A 20,571-nucleotide genomic window follows, 5' to 3' on the forward strand; every position below is an offset into this window, starting at 1 on the left:
ACTGCCACGGTCAACTGTAAGTGCTGTTATTGTGAAGTGGAAACAACAACGGCTCAGCCGTGAAGTGGTAGGCCACACAAGCTCACAGAACGGGACCGCTGAGTGCTGAAGCGTGTAGCACGTACAAATCGTCTGTCCTCGGTTGCAACACCCTCTACCAAGAGGTCCATACAGAAATGGTTTGTCGAGATCGGTGTGGAAGAACTTGACTGGCCTGCACAGAGCACTGACCTCAACCCCATCGAACACCTTTGGGGAGATTTGGAATGCCGACTGCGAGCCAGGCCTAATCGCCCAACATCAGTGCCCAACCTCACTAATGCTCTTGTAGCTGAATAGAAGCAAGTCCCCGCAGCAATGTTCCAACATCTAGTGGAAAGCCTTCCCAGAAGTATGTTATAGCAGCAAAGGGGGGACCAACTCCATATTAATGCCCATGATATTGGAATGAGATGTTCGACAAGCCATATACTTTTGGTCATGTAGTGTATGTTTAAGTGTATCACTACATATAACGAAACTGAGCAATCGGGGGAGAAGGGCCTTGGTGACCAAGAACCCGATGGTCACGCTGAAGGAGCTCCAGAGTTCCTCTGTGTAGAAGGCACCTAAAGACTCTCAGACCATGAGAAACAAGATTCTCTGGTCTGATGAAACCAAGATTTAACTCTTTGGCCTGAATGCCAAGTGTCACGTCTGGAGGAAACCTGGCACCATCCCTACGGTGAAGCATGGTGGTGGCAGCATCATGCTGTGAGGATGTTTTTCAGCGGCAGGGACTGGGAGACTAGTCAGGATCGAGGGAAAGATGAGCGGAGCAAAGTACAGAGAGATCCTTGATGAAAACCTGCTAAAGAGCGCTCAGGACCTCAGACTGGGGCGACGGTTCACCTTACAACAGGACAACAACCCTAAGCACACAGCCAAGACAACGCAGGAGTGGCTTCAGGACTAGTCTCTGAATATCCTTGAGCGGCCCAGCCAGAGCCGGACTTGAACCCGATCTAACATCTCTGAAGAGACCTGAAAATAGCTGTGCAGCAAAGTGAAATTATGTTTTAAGCCATTTTTACAAAATTATTATATCTATTTTTTACATATTTTTATTAGTATATTTTATTCTTATTTTTGGGCCCATCCACCACTCATCCCTTCTTCGGAGGACAAAAATAAACATTGTTTTACAGCTTTTTATTTTGTTGTTACATGTACTGTACGTTCTACACATATTTTACATTTTACATATTTGTTTTATTTTGTATTTTACAGTAGTTACATAGCAAGAATAAAGTAATTTGATATTTTGATATACTTTACATCTAGATAGATAGTACTTAGACATTATAAATCATGTTTTCAGTCATAACTATTATAGAACATGAGATTTTAAACCCACCTCAGTCCATTCCATTTCTCCGTAAACCACCCTCTTATAATTTGCATGTGCCATATATTTTTTCAACTGTGCTGTAATGTTTTACATAAATTCAGAACCTTCCTAATCACGTCGTATCTACAGATTGTAAGTTAAAGATACATATTTTTACTAAAAGTATTATTATATTGTTGATTGATTGACTATGGTTTTCCAAATCTTCCAACAGTGCTATTTTTAGGGTTAATTTTAGATAAATGTTGTGATTTTTCAGCCAATCCTGAACCTTTGACCAGAAACAAGCTGCATAGGGGCAATCCCAAAATAAGTGATCTAATGATTCTGTCTCTTCGTAGCAAAATCTGCAGAGCTGAGATGGTTGTATGCCCCATATACTAAACATAACATTCTGTTTGTGGCAAGAATTTTGTATAATAATTTAAATTGAAAAACTATACGTTTTGAATCAAGTGTTGTTTTGCATATCAGTTCATAAAGCATGTGCCACAGACTCGGCACATCGAAAATCTCTTCCCAACTATTTTGCAGCTTGTATGACACCACGGTCAACATTTTGGTCCTCAAGTAAAACTTATATATTTGTTATTTATGTCAATTTCTTTCGGACCAATTTTGGTCTTTAATAAAGGGCAAACAAACAAGTTCCCTACCTTTTCCCCTTCCACTTGCCTCCTCCATTTTTGCCGTATTGCTGCAATCAGTTGGTTGTAATTTTGGATAGCGCAAACATTTCCTTATACGTTTGTTAACTGCAAATGTGACATAACTCCACTTTTCCTATTCATAATATCATTAACAAATATTTTTTTAAAATTCCCATTAAGAATGTAAAAAAAATATCAATTACTATATTTTAATTTAACCATATTATTTGTTGTAATATTTGTTCTGTCTTTTCTGTAGGATGAAACCGGAATTGCAACCAGCTTTGTATGGCTTGTTTTAGGAATTTTGAAAAAAGGTTCCATTTTCAATTATTAACTGAAAGTGAGAGGTTATAATCTGGATAAAGGGAAAAATACCATTTTTGAACATGATCCATTCTTCCTAATCTACTGGAGAACCAGTGTGGGTTTAAGTATACATTTTCTGTGACTGATGCCTTTAGTGAGAGGTTTAATGCTTTAATATTTAATAATTGTAGCCCCCCTGAACTCATATTCATTATATAAATAAGCATATTTGATTTTGTTTGGCTTGCCATTCCAAATAAAGTGAAATATTTTTTGCTCAAATAATTTAAAAGACAAATCGTTCGACGGAGGCAGGGCCATAAGTAAATAGGTAAACTGGGATATGACTAAAGAATTAATCAGGGTGATTTTTCCCATAAATAGTATTTACCTTTCCATGGTATAAAGATCTTATCTATTTTTACTAACTTTCTGTTAAAATTTGTTGTAGTAATTTCCTTTATTTCTTTCGGGATATGAATACAGAGTATGTCCATTTCACCGTCAGACCATTTTATTGGTAAACTACACTGTAATGTAAAAGTTTTTAAATCCAATATGTAATATGGTGCATTTAGCATAGTTCGGTTTTAATCCAGAGAGGCTAGAAAAATTATCTAGATCCTCTATGAGGCTGTGCAGGGATCCAGATTGCGGATATAGAGGAAATTTGAGTAATCAGCGTACAATGACATCTTTGTTTTTAAGCCCTGGATTTCTAGCCCCTCTATATTATTGTTGGATCTGATTTTAATAGCTAACATTTCGATAGCCATAATACATAGATATGCCGACAGTGGACAGCCTTGTTTTACTCCTCTTGACAGTTCAATACCTTCTGAGAAGTAGCCATTATTTACTATTTTACACCTAGGGTTGCTGTACATAACTTTAACCCATTGTATAAGTGATTCTGCAAAATTAAAATAGTCCAGACATTTATATATAAATTCTAGTCGTACTTTATCAAAAGCCTTTTCAAAACCTGCTATGAATATAAGACCTGATTTCCTAGATTATTCATAGTGTTCTATTGTTTCAAGTACTTGTCTTATATTATCTCCACTGATCAGGATGAATAATATCCGACAACACTTTTTAAATTCTATGTGCTATGCATTTTTATAGGATTTTTTCATCACAACACATTAATTTTTACAAATTAATTAGAAATGAAAATCTGAAATATCTTGACTCAATAAGTATTCAACCCCTTTGTTATGACAAGCCTAAATAAGTTCAGGAGTAAAAATGTGCTTAACAAGTCACATAATAAGTTGCATGGATTTACAGATTTTTGAATGACTACCTCATATCTGTAGCTCACACATACAATTATCTGTAAGTTCCTCAGTCGAGCAGTGAATTTCAAACACAGATTCAACCACAAAGACCAGGAAAGTTTTCCAATACCTCGCAAAGAAGGGCACATATTGGTAGATAGGTAAAGTTTTTAAAAAGCAGACATTAAATATCCCTTTGAGCATGGTGAAGTTATTAATTAAACTTTGGATGGACGATATTGCCACTCCTATTTGCCATATTTTCAATTTAAGCCTACTAGAAAGTGTGTGCCCTCAGGCCTGGAGGGAAGCAAAAGTAATTCCGCTACCTAAGAATAGTAAAGCCCCCTTTACTGGCTCAAATAGCCAACCCTTAGTAAACTATTGTAAAAAAAAATGTTTGACCAGATACAATGCCATTTTACAGTAAACTAATTGACAACAAACTTTCAGCATGCTTATAGAGAAGGACATTCAACAAGCACAGCACTTACACAAATGACTGATGATTGGCTGAGAGAAATTGATGATAAAAAGATTGTGGGGGCTGTTTTGTTAGACTTCAGTGTTGCTTTTGACATTATCAATCATAGTCTGCTGCTGGAAAAACGTATGTGTTGTGGCTTTACTCCACCTGCTATATTGTGGATACATAGTTACCTGTCTATCAGAACACAGAGGGTGTTCTTTAATGGAAGACCTCTCCAACATAATCCAGGTAGAATCAGGAATTCCCCAGGGCAGCTGCCTAGGCCCATTACTTTTTTCAATCTTTACTAATGACATGCCACTGGCTTTGAGTAAAGCCAGAGTGTCTATGTATGCAGATGACTCAACACTATAAATGTCAGCTACTACAGCGACTGAAATGACTGCAACACTTAACAAAGAGTTGCAGTTAGTTTCAGAGTTGGTGGCAAGGAATAAGTTAGTCCTAAATATTTCTAAAACTAAAAGCTTTGTATTTGGGACAAATCATTCACTAAACCCTAAACCTCAACTACATTTTGTAATTAATAATGTGGAAATTGAGCAAGTTGAGGTGACTAAACTGCTTGGAGTAACCCTGGATTGTAAACTGTCATGGTCAAAACATATTGATACAACAGTAGCTAAGATGGGGAGAAGTATGTCCATAATAAAGCACTGCTCTACCTTAACAGCACTATCAACAAGGCAGGTCCTACAGGCCCTAGTTTTGTCACACCTGGACTACTGTTCAGTCGTGTGGTCAGGTGCCAATTGCAATTGGCTCAGAACAGGGCAGCACGGCTGGCCCTTGGATGTACACAGAGAGCTAATATTAATAATATGCATGTCGATCTCTCCTGGCTCAAAGTGGAGGAGAGATTGACTTCATCACTACTTGTGTTTATGAGAGGAGTTTACATGTTGGGTGCACCGAGCTGTCTGTTTGAGCTACTGGCGCACAGCTCAGTCACCCATGCATACCCCACAAGACATGCCACCAGAGGTTTCCTCACAATCCCCGTCCAGAACAGACTATGGGAGGCGCACAGTACTACAAAGAGCCATGACATGCCACCAGAGGTTTCCTCACAATCCCCGTCCAGAACAGACTATGGGAGGCGCACAGTACTACAAAGAGCCATGACTACAAGAAGAACTCTATTCCACATCAAGTAACTGATGCAAGTAGTAAAATTAGATTTAAAAAACAGATAAAAACACCTTACACGTGGATTTTTGTACTGTAGATATGTGGTAGTGGTGGAGTAGGGGCCTGAGGGCACACAGTATGTTGTGATATCTGTGAATGTATTGTAATGTTCTTAGAATTGTATGAACTGCCTTAATTTTGCAGGACCCCTGGAAGTGTAGCTTCTGCCCAGTCACTACAATGATACAGATGTCCTTCCTAACTCAGTTGCCAGAGATGAAGGAAACCGCTCAGGGATTTCATCACGAGGCCAATGGTGACTTTAAAACAGTTACAGAGTTTAATGGCTGTGATAGGAGAAAACTGAGGATGGATCAACAACATGGTAGTTACTCCACAATACTAACCTAAATGACAGAGTGAAAAGAATGTAGCCTGTACCAAATAAAAATATTCCCAAACATGCCTCCTCTTTGCAATTATGCACTAAAGTAAATCTACAAAAGAATGTGGCAAAGAAATTATTATTTTTTGCATAATTTTTGGGGGCAAATCCAACACATCACCGAGTACCACTCTTCAAATTTTTAAGTATGGTGGTGGCTGCATCATGTTATGGGTATGCTTGTCATTGGAAAAGACTAGGGAGTTTTTTAGGATGAAAAGAAACAGAATAGAGCTAAGCACAGGCAAAAGCTTAGAGGAAAACCTGGTTCAGTCTGCTTTCCAACAGACACTGGGAGACAAATTTCTTAGCAGCACTTGACCACACGACTGGACAATAATCAAGATAAGACTAAACTAGAGCCTGCAGGACTTGCTTTGTGGAGTGTGGTGTCAAAAAAGCAGAACATTTATTACGGACAGACCTCTCCCCATCTTTACAACCATTGAATCTATATGTTTTGACCATGACAGTTTACAATCTAAGGTAACACCTAGTAATTTAGTCTCCTCAACTTGTTCAACAGCCACACCATTCATTACCATTCAGCTGAGGTCTAGAACATGACAGAGCTTGAAGAATTAAAATAAATAAATAATGTGCAAATATTGTACAATCCAGGAGTGCACAGCTCTTAGAGACTTACCCAGAAAGACTCACAGCTGTAATCGCTGCTAAAGGGGATTCTAACATGTATTGACTCAGGGGTGTGAATAATTCTGTAAATTAAATATTTCTTTATTTATTTTTCAATACATTCGCTAACATTTCTAAAAACATGTTTCACTTTGTCATTATAGGGTATTGTGTGTAAACGGGTGAGAAAAAATAAATTTCATCCATTTTGAATTCAGGCTGTAACACAACAACATGTGGAATAAGTCAAGGGGAATGAATACTTTCTGAAGGCCCTGTAAACGTATACCTCATACATCTATGTGAGCAATGTACGCAAAATTAAATAGACAATATTTGAAAGAACCATTTGTCTACAACACATGAATCTGAAATCGATAAAGAGAGAAATCTCTTTAATGTGGAATAAGTCAAGGGGTATGAATACTTTCTGAAGGCACTGTAGGTAACACTTTACTATAATTGTGTACAGTATTTACAGTAATTGTGTACAGGGTGGTATAACCACTCAATAAGCTTGCAGAGGCCAGAGAGAGCTGAAATATTGATATTATGTGGCCTGGGGTGATCTAGTGGTCAAACAGTCATGTTCAATGTATCACTGCCATCATGGGTTTTAATCTGTCCCCTTGCTCTTTCAGCACTCTCTCTCTCTCTCCCCTCTCTTTCAACTCGCTCTCTATCCAATCAACAAATAAACAAATAAACAAATAAATATTGATATTATATCTACTGTAACAGTTGTTGCAGGCTTTGGTTTTTTCCATTTATATTTCGAGGTCGGACGTTAGCACGTTAGCACGTTAGCACGTGGGGCGCACTGATGGTGTTGTCGCCTTGTTGGTCAGTATGTGTTACACCTGCGCTCATTTGTCATGTTGTCAGTGGGAATGTGTTTCACCTGTGCTGGCCCTGGTGCTTGTCACGATCGTCTAATGAGGGAGACCAAAGCGCAGCGCGTTGAGCGAACATGACTTTATTAAATTAAAGTACTCACTACAAAAAACCAACAAACAACGACGAATCGTGAAGTCCTCAGTTACAATGACTGACAAGGAACAAAAACCCACAACACTAAGGTGAACACTGACAGTTTAAATATGGCTCCCAATCAGAGATAACGAGCCGACAGCTGACACTCGTTACCACTGATTGGGAGTCACACGACCAAACAAGGAAACACAACCAAAATGAACACACCCTGGCTCAAAATACACAGTCCCGGAGCCAGAGCGTGACAGTACCCCCCCCTAAAGGCGCGGACTCCGACCGCGCCTACACCCCAAATAGGGAAGGGCTGGGTGGGTATTGCTCCTCGGAGGCGGCTCCGGCTCCGGGCTTGACCACCACCCTACTACAATCCCCCCGTAGTGCCCCCAGTCCGATCTGACCCAGTTAGCTGGATCAGGACTGCCGACGCGCACCCCTGGCTTGGCGCGTGAGGCAGGAATGGACCGGACCTGGCAGACGATACGCACCCTTTGCATGGTGCGTGGAGCTGGAACAGGCCTCACCAGGCTGAAGACTCGCATCCCTGGCTTGGTGCGAGTAGCAGGAATGGGCTGAATCCGGCTGACGACTCGCACCCTTGGCTTGGTGCGAGTAGCAGGAATGGGCTGAATCCGGCTGACGACTCGCACCCTTGGCTTGGTGCGAGTAGCAGGAATGGGCTGAATCCGGCTGACGACTCGCACCCTTGACTTGGTGCGAGTGGCAGGAACAGGCTGAATCCGGCTGACGACTCGCACCCTTGTCTTGGTGCGGGGAGCAGGACTGAGCCGGACCGGGCTGACGACGCGCACCACTGACCTGGTGCGGGGAGCTTGGATGGGCCGGACTGGGCTGGCGACGCGCACCACAGATTTGGTGCGGAGAGCAGGAACGGGCCGGACAGGGCTGACGAAACGCACCATAGACTTGGTGCGGAGAGCAGGCACGGGCCTGACAGGGCTGGCGACGCGCACCACAGACTTGGCGCGGAGAGCAGGAACGGGCCGGACAGGGCTGACGCACGCACACCACTGGCTTGGTGCGGGGAGCTTGGATGGGCCGGACTGTACTGGGGACACACACCACTGGCCCTACACCGGGATCTGGAACGGGCCGGACCGGACTGGCAACACACGCCAGTACCTCTCGCCGTGCCTCTACTTCCTCCATCCCCTCTTCGACCAGTGGCCCCCGTAACCCGGCGGCCTCCTCCGGCAACCCACTGGACCGCTCTATCGCGGCCTCCTGCTGGTCCGACGTCGTGAGCCCCCCCCTAAAAATTTTCTGGGGTTCTCTCCTCTTCGTGGACCAGGCCTCCATCGTTCTCGCCAGACTATCACCCCACTGCTCCAACGTCCAACCTCTCTCCTCTTCTCTTGGCTTGGCCCAGTCGAGACTCCTACTCAACTGCTCCCAAGTCCATCCTCTCTCCTCTTCATGCTGCTTGATCTGGTTAAGGTGGGTTTTTCTGTCACGATCGTCTAATGAGGGAGACCAAAGCGCAGCGCGTTGAGCGAACATGACTTTATTAAATTAAAGTACTCACTACAAAAAACCAACAAACAACGACGAATCGTGAAGTCCTCAGTTACAATGACTGACAAGGAACAAAAACCCACAACACTAAGGTGAACACTGACAGTTTAAATATGGCTCCCAATCAGAGATAACGAGCCGACAGCTGACACTCGTTACCACTGATTGGGAGTCACACGACCAAACAAGGAAACACAACCAAAATGAACACACCCTGGCTCAAAATACACAGTCCCGGAGCCAGAGCGTGACAGTGCTATTTATGAGTGGCTGGCCCAGTGCTCCAGTTGTCTTGAGAGACGTGGCGAGGTAACACCTTTAGTTGGCACTCTCTATTTGATTTCTAGACAAACAATCCTTTATCTGATCTACCCTGTTTTTTGTTTTCCTATACTTTTTTGTTTGCTTTGTGTCTTTAAGCTTGGTGTGGGTTTTTCTTTTGTTTGCCTCTTCTTGGGCAGATTTAGTGGCGCTCATAGTGGTCGTCTTTTAGGTCCCAGTTGTCGTTGCTAGTCAACTTTCAGTGGACATCCCCCAATGAGTGTCTTTTTTAGAACAACTCCTAAAACCCCACAGGTTTCATTTTGGTGGTTGTCAGTGAATCTTTGTTAGTTCCCCTTTCTGTTTGAGCGACAATTTTTGGTTTTCTTGCTGGGGGAATGTAACAAAATGGGGGCTCATCCGGGATCCTGTTTCCCATGAGTATGTTAGTCGCTCTAATCATCTACTCTGGTGCTCTGCTGTGTCCAGATATTTGAGTGTTCAAAAGACACTTGTGGTAGAATTTATTTCACTGTCATCCACCCCGAGGGGGTCATAAGATTGGTGGAATCATTTTGAAAGTTACACAGGCTTATAAAATACATTTTAAAAGCCATGGACTTTAAGTTGGAATCATTTGTGGAAAACGCTACATGGGAGATGCTCGATAAATGTACGAAGGCGAATCTGCTCATCATTGCAAAGAATTTTATGACATCAAAGTTTCACACGCCGATTCAAAAGCAGTAGTCAGAGAGTTAGTCTACACTGCTTTGGTGGAGGAGGAAATCCTTCCGGAGAGGGAGGTTGATGAAAACGGTCCTACGGGTGGTAGACGTGCAACTACGAGAGGTAGAACTAAAGGCAAAATTGGAACGACAGAATATAGAGCTTGAGCACAAGGAAAGGGAAAGAGAACGTGCAGAAGAAGAAGAAGAAGAATGTGTGCATGCCATTCGATTAAGAGATCTGGATCTGGAAGCGCTTCGAATCCAGTCAGGCCGTCCTGCGCCCTCAACAGAGTTTGATCTTGGTCGAAACAGCCGGCTTGTGTTGCCTTTCAACGAAAAGGGAGGTGGATGTATATTTTACTCTGTTTGAGCGGATTGTCAATCCCTAAAATTGCCGCGAGACATTTGATCACTGCTCCTGCAAAGTGTTCTTGCGGGAAAAGCTCAGAAAAGTGTACTCCGCTTTATCTCTTGACCAGAGTTCAGATTATGACACTGTTAAACCTGCTATCCTTCGGGCTTACGAGTTGGTCCCAGAGGCATACAGACAACAGTTCCTTACATTATGAAAAGACAGAATCACAAAGTCATGTTGAGTTCGCAAGGGAACAAGCATGTATTTTTGATCGGTGGTGTGGTTCTCAAGAGGTCAAGGACCTTGAGGATTTAAGGACACTAATACTTCTCGAACAGTTCAAGAATTGCCTTCACGAAGGGGTTGCTACCTACTTTCATGAGCACAAGGATCTCACTATTGAGAAAGCTGCAGTTCTGGCATATGAGTTTGTGTTGACACATAAAACGACCTTCACAAACAAAGCACCCAGTAGTTATACCTACGCAAAAAGCAATCCAGAGAAGTCACCGCCTACTGCAAGGTTTCAGTCCTTTTCTACAGTGCCCAAAGACAAAAATTGGCAGAAAACTGGTTTTTCGTATCCGCCAGTTTGTCATTACTGCCGTGAGAAAGGAGACATTGTCTCTCAGTGAGAAAAGGCTGTTTCTTCTTGTGGGAATCAAATCAAATCAAGTCTCTGGTTGGGACTGTTGTATCTCCTAAACAGCATGTTGGATCGGATGTGTATGAACCCTTTGTTTCAGACGGGTTAGTGTCTCTGCAGAGTGGTGATGCTGTTAAGCAGCCGGTGAAGATACTGCGAGACACTTGGGGGGGGGGGGCAGCTCAGCCCTTCATGTTGGAGGGTGTTTTGCCTTTGTCTGACACTTCAGCAACTGGTTACAGTGTGTTAGTACAAGGCGTGGAGATTGGTTGCATGGACATTTCCGTTGTCGTTGGAGTGAGGATTAGCCTATCGGTGAAGGGGGTCTCATTCATTTTGGGAAACGATTTGGCTGGAGGGAAGGTCGTGCCGAATCCTGTAGTTTGTATGGAACCCGGAGTAGAGGAACCCGATGTGTTATCAGTAAAGTACCCTAGACTGTTCCCAGTGTAAAAGGAACCCAGGGTAGAGGAACCCGATGGGTTATCAGAAAAGTACCCTAGACTGTTCCCAGCGTAAAAGGAACCCGGAGTAGAGGAACCCGATGGGTTATCAGAAAAGTACCCTAGACTGTTCCCAGCGTAAAAGGAACCCGGAGTAGAGGAACCTGATGGGTTATCAGAAAAGTACCCTAGACTGTTCCCAGCGTAAAAGGAACCCGGAGTAGAGGAACCTGATGGGTTATCAGAAAAGTACCCTAGACTGTTCCCAGCGTAAAAGGAACCCGGAGTAGAGGAACCTGATGGGTTATCAGAAAAGTACCCTAGACTGTTCCCAGCGTAAAAGGAACCCGGAGTAGAGGAACCCGATGGGTTATCAGTAAAGTACCCTAGAGTGTTCCCAGCGTGTAAGGAACCCGGAGTAGAGGAACCTGATGGGTTATCAGTAAAGTACCCTAGACTGTTCCCAGCGTGTAAGGAACCCGGAGTAGAGGAACCTGATGGGTTATCAGTAAAGTACCCTAGAGTGTTCCCAGCGTGTAAGGAACCCGGAGTAGAGGAACCTGATGGGTTATCAGTAAAGTACCCTAGACTGTTCCCAGCGTGTGCTGTTACACCTGCTATGTCTAAGAAAGTCGCTGGGAGCAAGTCTAGTGTTGAGGAGGATGTCAGAGATTCCCACCATAGCAAGTCTAGTGTTGAGGAGGATGTCAGAGATTCCCACCATAGCAAGTCTAGTGTTGAGGAGGATGTCAGAGATTCCCACCATAGCAAGTCTAGTGTTGAGGAGGATGTCAGAGATTCCCACCATAGCAAGTCTAGTGTTGAGGAGGATGTCAGAGATTCCACCTTGGTCCATCTGTCTGAGATGTTTATGGGTGATCCTGATTTCGCTAAACCTCCTGAGTTGACCTCTCCTTTGAAAACCCCAAAGGTGAGCAAGTTTGTAGGACTGCTGAAGGAAGAGAGGTTTCCTACAGTTTACACTTCGATGTCTAGGAAGCAGCTGATTGCTGAACAGAGTAAAGATGTTTCACTCTCCCCTCTTTTGGCTAAGATAAGTCCAGAGGAGGGGTTACATTAACACAGATGGTGTTCTAATGAGGAAATTACGTTCTCGCACCACTCCTGGGCAGGACGATTGGCCCATTGTATCTCAAATTGTCGTTCCAGTTACACTTCGACAAGAGATACTGAGGTTGGATCATGATGGTAGTATGGCAGGCCATCTTGGGGTCAACAAGACGTATGACCGTATCTTGAATAACTTCTTCTGGCCTGGTCTGAAACAGGATGCTGTGTCTTACTGTAAATCCTGTCGCGTTTTGCCCAGCGGACGGGTAAACCGAACCAAGCTGTGCCGGTTGCATCTTTGCAGCCTATTTCCTGCTTTTTGTCAAACCTTTCAGCAGGGTTCTGGTGGATTGTGATTGGTCTTTTGGAAACCACTGGTGATGTTCTGCCTGTAGCCACTAATGTCACCGTTGACTATAGTCTTCCTCTAGAGCACGAGGAAAGCCCTTCCTCTAGAGCACGAGGAAAGCCCTTCCTCTAGAGCACGAGGAAAGCCCTTCCTCTAGAGCACGAGGAAAGCCCTTCCTCTAGAGCACGAGGAAAGCCCTTCCTCTAGAGCACGAGGAAAGCCCAATACGCCATGTGCCTGTTGGAGTAACTCAGAGGTTCTAGAAGACCTTGATGTCTTTTTGGCATACTTGTCTCCGGAGGAAAAAAAGGCGACATTGTTGCACTGCTTTTAGAATATCAGAGTTTATTCTCTGATGTGCCAAACTCGGACAAATGCACTAGAGCATGACATTGACGTCGGGGACTCTGCCCCAATCAAACAAACATGCTTGTTGAGTGAATCCTGAAAAGAGAAAAAGCTCCGCAGTGAGGTGAAATTCATGCTTGAGCATTGTACAGCATGGCAACAGTCCGTGGAGTTCGGCCTGTATATTAGTACTTAAAGTGGACGGGTCTCTGCGGTTTTGTTCTGATTTTCGGAAACTCAATGCCGTTACTAAGTCGGACTCGTACCCTTTGCCCAGGGTCGACGATTGTGTGAACTGTGTTTGCGCTGCTAAGTACATTAGCAAGTTCGATCTGCTGAAGGGATATTGGCAGGTCCCTCTAACTGAGCTCGTGAACGAGTTGTCTGCTTTTGTCACTCCTGATAGTTTGACTTTCCTACCTTTGTCTCCTGTTCAGGATACGAAATGTCGGAGGCACGTTTTCAAAGCTTCATGGACACTATTCGACTATCGAGAAGGAGACACTTGCTTTGGCTCTTCAGCACTTCGAGGTTTAAGTATCTGTCTCTATCCCTGGTGGACTATAAAAATCATAACCCTCTTGTTTTCCTGCAAAAGAAAAGCTCCACGAACCGCCGTCTCCTTCGCTGGAGTCTCATATTACAGGAGTTTCCCTTTGAAATCAGACATTTCCGTGGTAAGGACAACTTGGTTGCTGATTGTCTTCCAAGGGTGGGCAGTCAATATGTTTTGTGTTTAGCCAGTGTGTAGCCCTGGCTCACAATTTATTTTGACTGCACGTTTTGGAGATGAGTTTTGTTTTGGTTGCGCTCATTCCAAGGGGATGACAGTTATAGAAACATATGTGATTTTTTTTTATCAAATAGGGAGAGCCAACCAAAGGTGTTAACCCTCCACATCTCTCAAGACCTCTGGTTTGCTGGGCCAGCCACTCTTAAATATCACCTGGGCCAGCACAGGTGAAACACCTTCCGACTAACGAGATGGACAAGCCAGCAAAGGTGTAACACATACTGACTAACGAGGTGACACCACTCGGTGCGCCCCACGTGCTTAGGTGCTAATGTCCAGCCTCGAAATATAAATGGAAAAACCAAAGCCTGTAACACCGAGACACACAAATTAGTATGATGTGTTATGTTTGGTGTGATTACATAAGACAGATGGATACTTAAGGCATAAACGAAAGTCGGGTGTTTGGGTATAATGCGAACGTCTAGCAACTTTTCCACTACTTACTACTTTTTAGCTACTTTCCAACTACATTTTACATTTTAGTCATTTAGCAGACGCTCTTATCCAGAGCGACTTACAGGAGCAATTAGGGTTAAGTGCCTTGCTCAAGGGCACATCGGCAGATTTTTCACCTAGTCGACTCTGGGATTAGAACCAGCGACTTTTCGGTTACTGGCACAACGCTCTCAACCACTAAGCTACCTGCCGCCCCAGCTAGCAACTACTTAGCATGTTAGCTAACTCTTCCCCTAAACCTAACCTTAACCCTTTTAGTTAACCATTTCTCTAACGTTAACCTTAACCCTTTTTGTTAACCATTTCTCTAACCCTAACCTTAACCCCTAACCCTAACCCCTAACCTAGCTAATGTTAGCCAGCTAGCTAACATTAGCCACCTAGCTAGTATTCGTAACATATCATACGTTTTGCAAATTAGTAACATACCATGCTAAATGGAGAATAATACGAAATGCTCTGAGACCAGGTTGAGAGAGAGAGAGGAATGATTTGTAAGTCGCTCTGGATAAGAGCGCCTGCTAAATGACGTAAATGTAAATGTAAATGAATGAGATGTGAGAAGTTTAACACTGAGTAGGGTTAGAGAGAGAGCTGGAGAGTGAGAATGGGAATGAGACTAATGAGAGGTGATACAATTCATTCCAGACCTCAATTTCAAGAATGGAGGAACAGAGGGCTGGCTGGGGAAGTAGAGGGGGTGTCTGGGGGGAAGACACTAGGACACTGCCACGAGAGGAGAGGTCCCTAATGAAAGGTATTAGAGACACAGGAACAGGCAGGAAGCAGCTAATATCCTTGGATCTCTGCTTGGAGAAGGCAGAGTTGAGGTGCAGTCTAAGTCCCAAATGGCACCCTATTTCCTACATAGTGCACTACTTTTGACCAGAGCCCATAGGGAATAGGGTGCAATCTCACATAATTTGTGCTGCTGACATTGTGTTCTCTCATCTCTGTCAGCCTGTCTGCCTGCCTCCCTCCCTCCCTCCCTCCCTCCCTCCCTCCCTCCCTCCCTCCCTCCCTCCCTCCCTCCCTCCCTCCCTCCCTCCCTCCCTGTCGTCTGTCTGTCTGTCTCCCTGCTGTCTGTCTGTCTGTCTGTCTGTCTGTCTGTCTGTCTGCCTGCCTGTCTCCCTGCTGCCTGCCTGCCTGCCTCCCTCCCTCCCTCCCTCCCTCCCTCCCTCCATGCCTGCCTGCTGTCTTCCTGGTTCATGAATCCACTTTATAGAGCTCTGCTAGTTAGAGCTAGGACTGTACTGGAGGTTTTCTTCACTATTAGCTAAGATGACATCACTGCGTGCCGCGGCTGTCACCATATGTTTATGTCATCACTGTGCGCCGCGCCTGTCACCATAGGGACTCATTGTGTTGGCCCCTATTCTGAATAATTTACCCTGAGAATCTGTCTCGGTCGCTTGGACAGTCAGTGACTCTGAAACAGATTCTGAATAATACGATTTGGAGTGATTTTTGTAATGATAAATATTCTAGCTGCTGATGTAGGTTGAGGAGGAAGTCAGTCGGGTTGCGTGGTGGGGGTGTGTGCCATGCCCGGGCTGTGTATTGCAGCACTCAGGGTTTTCACAAAACTCAATTACGAATTTCAGACTACTAACCTCGACAGACTACTGCCTCAGCCAAACTGAATTGTTAACACCTGACCTCCAGATAAAATGCTTTCTGGGGAGCAGGTACGGCTTCAAAAGACAAGAGGCTGCGTCCAAAATGGCACCCTATTCCCTATATAGTGCACTACTTCTGACCACAGCTCTATGGGCCCTGTTCAAAAAGTAGTGCACTACATAGGGAATAGGGTGCCATTTGGGACATAGCCAGAGTCAGCGAGGGGAGGGGAGGGAAAAGAGGGCCCCCCCGCATCTTTGAGCTTTGCTTCAGTTCAAAGAGATGCTAGAAGTACAGCCACAGGAAAGTTAATTATCAAACGTAATAATAATAAAATAATAATAATAATATGCCATTTAGCAGACGCTTTTATCCAAAGCGACTTACAGTCATGTGCGCATACTTTTTTTTTTAAACGTAGGGGTGGTCCCGGGGATCGAACCCACTACCCTGGCGTTACAAGCGCCATGCTCTAACCAGCTGAGCTACAGAGGTAATAAAGGTTAGGCAAAGAAAATGAACCTGGCTCCACATACAGCGCCTTCGGAAAGTATTCAGACCCTTTGACTTTTTCCATATTTTGTTACGTTACGGCCTTATTCTAAAATGGATTAAATAAAACAATTCCCTCAGCAATCTATCCACAATACCCCATAATGACAAAGCGAAAACTGTTTTTTTGCAAATTTTAAAAAACAAAAAACAGATACCTAATTTACATAAGTATTCAGACCCTTTGCTATGAGACTCAAAATTGAGCTCAGGTGCATCCTGTTTCCAATGATCATCCTTGAGATGTTTTGACAACTTGATTGGAGTCCACCTGTGGTAAATTCAATTGATTGGACATGATTTGGAAAGGCACACAGTTGACAGTGCATGTCAGAGCAAAAAACATCATTAAAAAAACACTGATCCACAACTAGAAAATAAGTTTAAAGAACCCCCCGCGGGTAGTCTTCAGACACGCCCCCAACATCAGTCAAATGGTGGTGAGGTATGATCTTCCACCAGTGCCACCTTTCTAGACAATGTTCCAGACGGTAACTATAGATGTGGCGGATGTACCCAGTGTAACTTCACGAAACAAATGTACAATGTTCAATCACCCTATTACATGCAAGACCATTAAGATTAAGGGCATCATTCCCCAAAAAATGTGATATACCTGATCCAGTGTATTTGTGGTCTATGTAGGTTAAACAAAACGAGCTCTGAAAACAAGGACAGCAGAACACAGGAGTAATATCAGGACCAGAGAAACCCTGTGGCTGCGCATTTCATGGAGGCTCGTCACAACGTCTCAACTCTCTGAGATACATTGAACACGTTAAGACTCCCAGGAGGGGCGGAGATACTGATAATCTATTATTGAGAAGAGAATTGAATTGGATTCACCGTTTGTGTACCATGTCTCCATTTCTTACGTGAATATGTCACTTTACTTTGATTTGTCTTGCCTTCCAGGTTACCCACTTGGTCATTTTGTAAATATCTATTATTTTCTGGAACCACTGCGTGTACCCATCTCATTGGTATTAAATTATTACATTATTAGAGATACACAAATGTTTTTTTGCGCCCACCATGCGTCATGTCCGCAATGGTCATGTGAGGTGAAATGTGTATATTTTGGGATGTCAGTTTGTTTGACCTGACGAAGATACGTTTCGGATCGAAACGTTGTCAATAAATTGGTGAATTGGGAACTTTAACAGCCTTCTTGTTCTATAGAGCAAAAAAACTAGCTATGAGGTCGAAGGAATTGTCCGTAGAGCTCCGAGACAGGATTGTGTCGAGGCACAGATCTGGGGAAGGGTACCAAAACATTTCTGTAGCATTGAAGGTCCCTAAGAACACAGTGGCCTCCATCATTCTTAAATGGAAGAAGTTTGGAACCACCAAGACTCTTCCTAGAGCTGGCCGCCCGGCCAAACTGAGCAATCGGGGGAGAAGGGTCTTGGTCAGGGAGGTGACCAAGAACCCGATGGTCACTCTGACAGAGCTACAGAGTTCCTCTGTGGAGATTGGAGAACCTTCCAGAAGGACAACCATCTCTGCAGCACTCCACCAATTTTGGCCTTTATGGTAGAGTGGCCAGACGGAAGCCACTCCTCAGTAAAAGGCACATGACATCCCGCTTTGGAGTTTGCCAAAAGGCACCTAAAGACTCTCAGACCATGAGAAACAAGATTCTCTGGTCTGATGAAACCAAGATTGATCTCTTTGGCCTGAATGCCAAGCATCACGTCTGGAGAAAACCTGGCACCCTCCCTATGGTGAAGCATGGCGGTGGCAGCATCATGCAGTGTTTTTCAGCGGCAGGGACTGGGAGACTAGTCAGGATCGAGGCAAAGATGAACGGAGCAAAGTACAGAGAGATCTTTGATGAAAACCTTCTCCAGAGCACTCAGGACCTCAGACTGGGGCGAAGGTTCACCTTCCAACAGGATAACGACCCTAAGCACACAGCCAAGACAACGCAGGAGTGGCTTCGGGATAAGTCTCTGAATGTCCTTGAGTGGCCCAGCCAGAGCCCGGACTTGAACCTGATCGAACATCTCTAGAGAGACCTGAGAATAGCTGTGCTCCAACGCTCCCCATCCAACCTGACAGCTTGAGAGGATCTGCAGAGAAGAATGGGAGAAACTCCCCAAATACAGGTGTGCCAAGCTTGTAGCGTCATACCCCAGAAGACTCAAGGCTGTAATCACTGCCAAAGGTGTTTCAACAAAGTACTGAGTAAAGGGTCTGAATACTTATGTAAATGTTATATTTCAGTTTTTTATTTTAAATAAATTAGCACACATTTTTAAAAAACAGTTTTTGCTTTGTCATTATGGGGTATTGTGTGAAGATTGATGAAGGAAAAAAACAATTTAATCAATTTTAGAATAAGGCTGTAACCTAACAAAATGTGGAAAATTCAAGGGGTCTGAATACTTTCCGAAGGCAAACTCCCCATTTGCTGCTTTGTCAATGTGAAATACCCAGAAAGAATCTATAGGGGTCAGACAAACCCAAACTTCTCCCAGGTTGATTTCTATTGGAATTCAATTGTCAAAGTGGTCCATGGTTGGCACAGCATAAATGTGGACCGCTTAAGGCAAGCATAAAAGTCTGGCTACATCCCAAATGGTACCCTATTCCCTCTATAGTGTACTACAGGGCTCTGGTCAAGAGTAGTGCACTATATAGGGAATAGGCTGCCATTTGGGACTAAGATGCTGTCTGCCCACTTACAGTTGGCATCTCACCCGCCTGACCCCACCCCTTCCTCTCTATGCTATTGTAGAGTGAGAACCAGTAGGTAGGTCACGCTGGCTGGTCTTTCCACATACATACATGGATGAGGTGAACAGATTGGTGTCTTAGGACAGTGAACATACAGATGGGTACATAAGTGAGAGGTTGGGATGTGTATTTATCAACACTATCAACAGGATTGGAGCAGGAAACTGCTTTTAAAAGTCTGAAGAGAAACCAACCCTTGGTCTTGTCTTCATCTTGTAGCTCAATTGGTAGAGCATGGTGCTTGAAATGCCTGGGTAAGGGGTTCGATTCCTGGGACTCCCCCATATGTAAAATATATGCAAGAATGGCTTTAAGTTGTGTTGGATAAAAGCGTCTGCTAAATGGCATATTATATTACACTACATGACCATAGGTATGTGGACACCTGCTCTTCGAACGTCTCATTCCGAAATCATTCCATTTGGTCCCCCCTTTGCTGCTATAACAGCCTCCGCTCTTCTGGGAAGGCTTTCCACTAGATGTTGGAACATTGCTGCGGGGATTTGCTTCCATCCAGCCTGTTTCCACAATAGTTGGAAGCACAGAATCATCTAGAATGTCACTGTATGCTGTAGCGTTAAGATTTCCCTTCACTGAAACTAAGGGGCCTAGCCCGAACCATGAAAAACAGCCCCAGACCATTATTCCTCATCCACCAAACTTTACAGTTGGCACTATGCATTCTGGCACGTAACATTCTACTGGCATCAGCCAAACCCAGATTCGTCCATCGGACTGCCAGATGGTGAAGCGTGATTCATCACTCCAGAGAACGCGTTTCCACTGCTCCGGAGTTCAATGGCGGCGAGCTTTACACAACTCCAGCCGACGCTTGGCATTGCGCATGGTGATCTTAGGCTTGTGTGCGGCTGCTCGGCCATGGAAACCCATTTCATGAAGCTCCCAACAAACAGTTATTGTGCTGACGTTGCTTCCAGAGGCAATTTGGAACTCGGTAGTGAGTGTTGCAACTGAGGACAGATGATTTTTACGCGCTACGCTCTTCAGCACTCGGCGGTCCCGTTCTGTGAGCTTGTATTGGCCTACCACTTCACGGCTGAGCTGTTGTTTTTCCTAGTCGTTTCCGCTTCACAAAAACAGCACTTACAGTTGACCGTGGCAGCTCTAGCAGGGCAGACATTCGTTGGAAAGGTGGCATCCTATGACGGTGCCACGTTGAAAGTCACTGAGCTCTTCAGTAAGGCCATTCTACTGCCATTGTTTGTCTATGGAGATAGCACGGCTGTGTGCTCGATTATATACACCTGTCAGCAACGGGTGTGGCTGAAATAGCCGAATACACTCATTTGAAGGCGTGTCCACATACTTTTGTAAATACAG

This window comes from Coregonus clupeaformis, chromosome 5 (genome assembly GCF_020615455.1).
Source record: "Coregonus clupeaformis isolate EN_2021a chromosome 5, ASM2061545v1, whole genome shotgun sequence".
Lineage (NCBI taxonomy): Eukaryota > Metazoa > Chordata > Actinopteri > Salmoniformes > Salmonidae > Coregonus > Coregonus clupeaformis.